We start from the raw sequence: 6,000 nt of genomic DNA on the forward strand, positions 1-6,000 counted from the left end.
ACATGCTTTAAGAGTCAGAACAGAATTTCAGTGTTGTGTAACATTACCTACTTTGACTAATGAGACCTATTCCCTTAAATTTCCAAATTATATTTTATGTTAAATAAAAAATCTACTTTAGCATAGTTTGCTGCATTCCAGTATGCTGAAATATGTGGGGAACATCTGAAACAGATTCTTCTTTATCTTTTGTTGTTGTTGTTTAGTCGTTTAGTCGTATCCGACTCTTCGTGACCCCATGGACCAGAGCACACCAGGCACTCCTGTCTTCTACTACCTCCCACAGTGTGGTCACACTCATGCTGGTAGCTGCAAGAACACTGTCCAACCATCTCGTCCTCTGTTGTCCCCTCCTCCTTGTGCCCTCCATCTTTCCCAACATCATGGTCTTTTCCAGGGAGTCTTCTCTTCTCATGAGGTGGCCAAAGTATTGGAGCCTCAGCTTCAGGACCTGTCCTTCCAGTGTGCACTCAGGGCTGATTTCCTTAAGAATGGATAGGTTTGTTTTTCTTGCAGTCCATGGGACTCTCAAGAGTCTCCTCCAGCACCATAAATCAAAAGCATCAATTCTTCGGCGATCAGACTTTATGGTCCAGCTCTCACTTCCATACATCACTACTGGGAAAACCATAGCTTTACTGCTGGGGAAAGAATTTAGATAACGCCACTTTTTATAGGACTTTTTCAGCACCTTCATATGTACAAATATAAGAAGCACGAATGGGTCGCAATTCTTGCAATCACATATATAATTAACACTCACATACGACAGTGCATTTGAATGTTCTGCCTCCAGCATAGCATAGTGGTTAGTGTTGAACCTTGGAAACCATGGTTTGAATCCCTATTCAGCCATGAAGCTCACTGGGTGACCTTGGGCCAGTCACTGCCTCTCAGTCCTACCTCACAGGGTTGTTGTGGGGATTAAATGAGGAAGTAAGAACCATGTACACCACTTTGAGCTCCTTGGAGAAAAAGGTGAATATTAATGCAATAGACAAGCAAATGTGGGCATGCCCAATCGCACAGCTCTTTCCCAAAGAATTGGCATTCTCACAAATTAATCACACAATCAGTCCTTTATTGTTTCTGTTAGTTCCTGCAAAAGGGTAGCTGTGACTGTGCAAAGCATACCAGCCATATGTACCAAGCATTTGTTCTAATTTACTTTCAATTAATGAGCTTAGCACCTGAGTGTATGAATAATTGGGGAAAAAAAAGATGGGAGCCTAGATTAACAAATCCAAACTCTAGCTGTTAAAAAAAGAATAAGTTTGTTTGTTTATTTATTTATTTATTTATTTATTTATTTATACATACCTCGTCTATCTGGCTGTGTTTCCCCAGCCACTCTGGAAAAGAAAAGAAAAAAAAGAAAAGGGTAAACTTCAAGATGTGGGCTAATATAAGCTGATATCTTTACCCAGGGCTTTTTTTCAGCCATAACTCTCAGGAACTCAGTTCCAGCACCTCTCAGGTGGTCTCCATTGGTGAGTTCTGCCCCCCCTTTTTTAATAGCACTGTCTTTACCTATTTTCTTTTGTGTGTGTGTTTTACTTCCGATGTAGTAATATATGAATCACAATCAGGTTTATTACATGGATGCCCTCTTGTGGAACAGCGTGTTTGTGCAAGTGAAAGAGAGAGAAAGTCTCAGTTTTTATAAACACTTGTCATATTTCTGATATTCACAGAAACGTGAAAGCATATGTGGGTAGGGATGGGAAAGAACAATGTCGAGTAGTTTTCTCAAATCATTTTTTTATATTTGTAGAAGTAATAAAAGATTAGAGGTGCAAGCTGACCCGCTCTGTTTCATCAGCTGAAGAACCTGAAGATGGCTCCTCATGCCACTGGAGGTGAAGAACCACCAACCCTGCTGAAATGGAGTTGTGGATGGACTATTGCTTGGCACTAAAGCATCTGTTTTCCACACAGAAGGTTCAATCCCTAAAATTTCCAGTTAGGGCAGAAGGTCGAGATGGAGAGCTACTGCCAGTTAGTGTAGGACAATACTGAGAGAGATGAACCAGGGGTCTGACTCAGGATAAGACAGTTTTCCTGTTAGGGGAAAATCCTTGGCCTCACTTGGATTGCTAAACAAAGACACCAGCCAAGAATATAGGAGCAAAACAGCAGCCTGTAGGCCTGATCTTTAGTGTTGCAACAAGGCTTCCAGCCACAACATGGAAGAAGCAGGAAGAAGCCCTGAACAAAGGTTGGTTTCCCTTTTTACCTACAGCACCCTTAGTGAAGCATCATGCATACCGTACATCACGGATGCATCATAGTTATGTCACAAACAGGGAGGGGTCTTCTGGCAGAAACTTGATCATCAGGTTTGCCCCCACCTCTTGCTTGCTCTCCACCTCACACCCATCAAGTGATACAAAAAAATTATTTACAAGTTCCTGTTTTCCTGCTCAAGATAATCTGATGGTCTTATGCTGGTGGCCTGCAGCTAGCCAAAGCCTGGTGGGGTCTGATGCTGGTTGCCTGCAGCTAGCCAAAGGCTGGTGTGGGAGGCTAGTTTAAAGGCTCAACTGGGCCCCATGGAGATTTCTCTCCCCCACCCCCCAGCAGGCCACACAGGGAAGGACAGATTGTGCCTCTCAGTTTCAAACAGGTCCTTCCAGAAAATTATTCTCCCATCTCTCACTGCAGCATGGAAGCTCTGCTCCTGAAACCTGCGAGAGAAATTGGTGCTGTTCTCGCCTTCCATTATGTAAAAGCCATTTCAAAAGGTCACAAGGTCTGAAAACATAAGAAAGGGAAATGCTGGTTCTCATTGCTCAAAAGAAACCTAACCTACATAAGTTCTGCGGACTGGATTCAAAAGAGCTGCGAGTGGTAATAAAATCCGAAACCTTCCAATTCAATACTGGAGGAAAGAGTCTTTAATCAAGCCCCTGTGTGGAGGACTTTCATCCTCCTGGCCAGGGGGTCTAAGATTTCTCATGACACACTTTACCTTCATTGGCTCTCTCCAGCGCTGTGTTTTGAAAAGGACTCTCTTATTAAGATAGACGTTCCTAGGGTGCCTCCAGACTGTCAGGATTCTGAGGAAGAGATTGAAGCACACATCAGAATTTTAGGTTTGTGCATTTAAAGTGGATCCAAGAGCTCTGCTGCCCTAGTGCAACAAATGTACTTTTTTAAAAAAATAATATTTATTGAAATTTCCAAGAATAAAGAGAAAAAATACAAAATACAAAAGAAAAAAGAAATTACATAATCAAAAAAAAAAAATACAAATTACAAAAAAAGGAAAAATAAGAACAAGTTAAAAACAAATCCCTCTTTCTCTGTCTTATAATTCATTTACTTATTTCCATGACTTCCTCACACCTCCCTCCTTTGTATTCCAATTCAAATAATTAATTCAGCAAATTTTCCCCTCTTTGTTTTATCTTAGTTCTTTATCTTAAACATATTATATCATTCTATTTTTCATCTAATTATCAAGCCATTTTTTGCATATTCTTTTTAACCTTATTGTTGAAAATCACTTCGTTTCATTCCTACTTCATTTTAACATCCCTTAATTTTACACTGTTTCTGCAAATAGTCCTTAAGTTTCTTCCCATAAAATTTCAAAATTTAAACCGTATTAATACCTAACTTCTTCAAACCTTTCTACTAATGCCAATTATTTCCTTTCCAACAAATTCCCTGTTATTTCATTAATATCAAACTAATTCCAAAATTAAATAGAAATTCTCCTCAAATTTTTATCCAACGTCCCTTCTTCCTGGTTTCGGGTTATGTCAGTCCTTTCAAGTCTCACGTCCAGTCCATCAATCTGGTGTTCTGATATCCGAGGCTCTTAAGTCTCTTCCATGCCCCCTCTGCAGATTTTCTTGTTCCTGTTTATTCTTACACCCTTCCCCGTCCCTTGTTGGTTTCTTTCGTAGTTTCTTCCCTTTCTCCTTGGGAGGTGGGCTTCCGGCGAACTCCAACTGGTAATAATCTCCATTTTCTTTCATCAGGCTAGCCCATTCCCCAGAGTCCCACTCCCCCAGGTTAATTTTGTAATCCAAAAAGTAGTTGTCAACCTGTTCCAGAGTCCCGCCAGAACTGAGAGCTTCCTTAACTCCAAACACTTCCAGAGGCACACCATATTCAATCTTGCAGTACTGCGGCTTTTGGTCATGCAGGACTTTAGGTTTCTCCATCTGTATCTTTTGAAGTGCAATCACAACCTCTTCCGTCATCATCTGCCCTTGAACCTGCCCTGTCAAACCAGTTTCCTGAGTTAGTTGTTGTGGAGCTTCTTTATCCTTATTTTCTGTTAGTTCATATTTACTGGCTACAACAGACATAAAGTCTAGCTTTTCATTCATTAAGTTCATTTTCTCATGCAGCTGCTGTAGCATAGCATTTATTCTGCCAAGGTCAGACGACAAGATTTCTTCCCGGCACATTGCTGTTCAAGGTCAGGCGGCTGGTCCCACAGTCTAATTCCCAGAATTGTAGAGTTTCACTGTAAACTGCAGCAACAAATTGACAAGCTCCCTCTAGGGGACACAATTTCAGTTCACATCCATCTTTAAAATGTATCCAACAAAGGAAAATTTACTTTCAGTTTTCAAATACTTTGTTTCCTTAACATGCAAAATGCAGAAAGCGGCATTAAAGTTAATTTGTTTCTCTTCTTTTTGCTATCTGTCAAAAGTAAACCACTTTCAATCGATGGGCATCTCCAAAACTTTCTGTCCTGACACCCTGTCCCTGGGTTTGGGACGACGGAGGCTTATGTTCCTTTACTCTCTCCCCGCAGGCTTAGGAAATCAAAGATTTCCCCCCCTTTTCCCCTGCTGTCAAGGGGGGCTTTGTTGTTTATGGTTGCAGGAAATTTCAGTCTTTAAGTCAATTTTCCAGGCTATTTAGCTTATAAAGTCTTTGCTTCAGTCTATTTACAAAGCGGAAGGCGGACTTCCTGTTTAGACCTTCCCGCTTCGTGCCTAATTCGTAAATTTTGTAGTTTTCTTAATCAAATCTTCCGTTTTTACTCACGGGTATTTTTTGAGTCCAATTATCCTCAGGAAAAAGTCAGCGCTCTCCGGTGATGGCTGCGCGGCTTCCCTCCGTGAAAGTAGCAGTCGGTTCGATGCACCACGCTGCTCACCCCACTTCGCTCCAGAGCCCCCAAAAGGGGTTTCCTGGCGAGTAGGGGAGGCGCTCTTGGCGCTCTGCCGAATCCCACGTCCCCAGGCTCCTCCGCCTGGGGTTTCTAACGGGCCCCCACCTTCGCCGCGGTGGGAAGACCCAGCTTTCACGGAGCCCACTCCTCCAGATGGAGGAACTCCGCCATTCACCGATGGCGCTAACCCGGAAGTCCTGCAACAAATGTACTTTAAACACAACAACAGGGTGGCCATTCAATTAAGCTTAATGAAAGGGAAATGCATCAAAAGGCATGGGATGAATGAAGGACTAACAGGAAGATGTGTCCCACAAGCAAACCAGGAATAAATTTCCATTGTCATATACCATATTTTTCGCTCCATAAGACGCACCTAGTTTTTAGAAGGGGAAGGCAAGAATTTTTTTTTTTTTTTAAATGGAGCGCTGAGCAGAGCCTGTATGCATCCCAGGCTCTGCTCTGCGCTCCCTTTCACGAGCCGCGTGGAGCGTGTGTGCGGCGCTTGCAGGCTTTTCCCCAAGAAAAAGCCCCCAAGAGCCACACACGTGCTCCACGCGGCTCGTGAAAGGGAGTGTGGCTCTTGGGGGCTTCTCCATGAGGTGGGGGAAGGGACTGAGGGGCTGCCCTCTGTCCCTTCCCTCACCTCCCACAACAGCCAGCAAGAGCCGTGTGCTCTTTAAAGGATGCGCGGCTCCTGCGGGCTTTTCCCTGAGGAAGGAGAAGGGACTGACGCGGCCAGTCAGTCCCTTCTCCCTCCTCGGGAAAAAGCCTGCAAGAACCGCAAGGAGCATGTGTGTGTCTCTTGGGGGCTTTCCCCACCTGCCTCCTGCCTGCATTCTCTCCATAAGATGCAC

This window comes from Podarcis erhardii (assembly GCF_964252035.2).
Source record: "Podarcis erhardii genome assembly, chromosome: 6".
Taxonomy (NCBI): domain Eukaryota; kingdom Metazoa; phylum Chordata; class Lepidosauria; order Squamata; family Lacertidae; genus Podarcis; species Podarcis erhardii.